Source organism: Palaemon carinicauda, chromosome 27 (assembly GCF_036898095.1).
Source record: "Palaemon carinicauda isolate YSFRI2023 chromosome 27, ASM3689809v2, whole genome shotgun sequence".
In the NCBI taxonomy this organism is placed as follows: domain Eukaryota; kingdom Metazoa; phylum Arthropoda; class Malacostraca; order Decapoda; family Palaemonidae; genus Palaemon; species Palaemon carinicauda.
This window is the reverse complement of record NC_090751.1, coordinates 77,507,020-77,509,400: the sequence shown is the minus strand read 5'-3', so window position 1 is coordinate 77,509,400 and position 2,381 is coordinate 77,507,020.

The following is a 2,381-nucleotide window of genomic DNA, read 5'->3' as shown; positions in this document are numbered from 1 at the left end:
TCGACTCCTTGTGAGCCAGTACATAATCATCAGCAGCACATACAGCGGTTTCACGAAGAGTGAATGACTTTTTCTAATTCAAATAATACATAATATTCTCACTAACACGACTTTTAAACTCCTCAACTAAAATAATTTCCCTTAATCTCTTAAAATCATGCTACACTCTGTTGCCTTATACCATTTATCAAACCAATTCGATTGTTCCCTACTAAATTCTACATATGTCTGTTTGTCTTGTTTCGTCCAACTCCTAGACTTCATTCTATAAGCCTTTGAAGTTAGTTCATAGGCCTGCAAAATAACTTTCCTCAAGGATTCATAATCATCAACTGTATCTGCAATAATTTCTGTGCCGTGGCACACAAAACTCCGGACGATATAAAAGCACATTTTTCTGTTGGCTACTCACATTTGTTTTTCTTCTTCTTTTTAAACAGACGAGGCATTCATCTACTTCCTTTCCATTGAAAGGACGCACAACTCTATATTCGTTCAAAATATCTGACTTACATTTCTTTGCATCATTTGAATCACCTGCTAATTTTCTCATGGTCTAACTCCTTTTGAAAAGTTCGAATTTTAATTGTTCAAGATTAAACTCTGCTCATGCTCTCTCCCGCTCAGCCTGAGCTTGAGCTGCCAACTCTTTTTCCCTCACCTCAGATTATAATTGTTCACGTTTGAACTTAGCTTCTAATTGTTCATATTTAAGTTTGACTTCTAACTTTTCCCGTGTTAACTTGGCTTTTAATTATAATTTCTCTTGCTCAGTCCCTACGCTAAAGTTCTATAGCTGATGAGCCTAAAACCAGTGATTTATCTAACACAACCCGAAGTAACACATCGTCTTAAACCAAATGTTGAACTAACACATGTTTAGTATCCACTTACTTATTGAGATTTTAACATTAATCCATAGATGTTTGCATATATTCACTAAATTAGATTTTTCTGAATCATTTAACCTTTCCATACGTGTATCCTCAAAAATTTGTCAAAAAAAATCAGATGTGTTATAACTCTGACATGTCTGCCTCTAATCTCGTACTAAATTTAATTTACAAGCAGTCTTTGAATTTCAAATTAAACAAAATTCAGCTCCAATAAATGCCCCACTTCTGTTATAGTCAGTCATTACACGACGTAGATTATGTAAAATCTTATATAATGACTCATTCCCTGAATTAATGCTTTAGTAAGAAAATTAGTAAAATGGTATCAGTGAGAGAAAATGACAGCCAGAATAAATGAAAAATAACTATATAAAAGATTAAATGTAAATATTTGATATATTTTACGAGATTCACAAAGTGCCCATAGTTTACCAAATAAAAAGAAGCATTAGTTACGTAGGTCTTAGCTTTATATGTCTCCAAGAAGTAAGACACAGATGATAAAGAAACTCAGCTCAGAAATCTTAAAGATTTTTTCAGTTATAGTTTCAGATATAACGGACGATAAACAGGAACACAACTACTAACGATATTTTATGTTCCAAGGTGTACCTATCTTCCAATTAAGTTACTGAAAGGCCTCCAAAAGAGAAATGTTCACTAGGAGAAAACGAAACAGTCTCTCCTCATCACAGATAGACTTTAAAACGCCCATAGCTAATATCACGCATTACATACGCCTGAATAGTGGCGAAGTAATGGAATTTATTTTAATTTCAACCTTACTTATATTAATTAAACAAAACAATTATTCAACAACCAAAACAACTTACACTAAAGAGTAGATCCACTTATAAAACTTTGTGATATTGCCGTACATTACCCTTTTCCCTAGACATGTCCAAAGATACAGAATATTGTAGATCACTTATCACAAATGTTGACGTTGACGTGTTCCAAAATTATCGTTGTCTTGGAGTTTGAATGTTTAGTTTTGTTCAGAGTTAAATTCCTATAAAGAAGCCGGGCTTTTTACCGAGTACTTTTTATTGGAACTGTTTGCCGTGGCTGTGGTAACCTCCGAGATAATTTACTTCTTACCTTTGACAGGTACATATTACGCACGCGCGAGCTTGAGGCTTATTAGGCAATTACTAATTTAAGTCATTTAATTCATAAGTTTAATTTCATTATTCATTTTACTTATCATTAACGCTAATAGTTACTATACTAAGTAGCATTAAGTTATTTACTTTTAATTTATAAAGAAAAATAGGTAAAGCTTCGAGTCAAGCTAACGACCGAACGGCTATTCCCCACAGTCGGACACAAATATCAATCCTTTCTGATTGAATTAATTAATTTAACGTTAGCTGTATTCCTTATAAGGAAACAGTTTTGCTTTCCATTTCTTTTGCAACTCGTACCTCTAATTTATTTTTGGTTTCTAACAGTAAAATAGGTTATATGAATATCCAGAAGCTC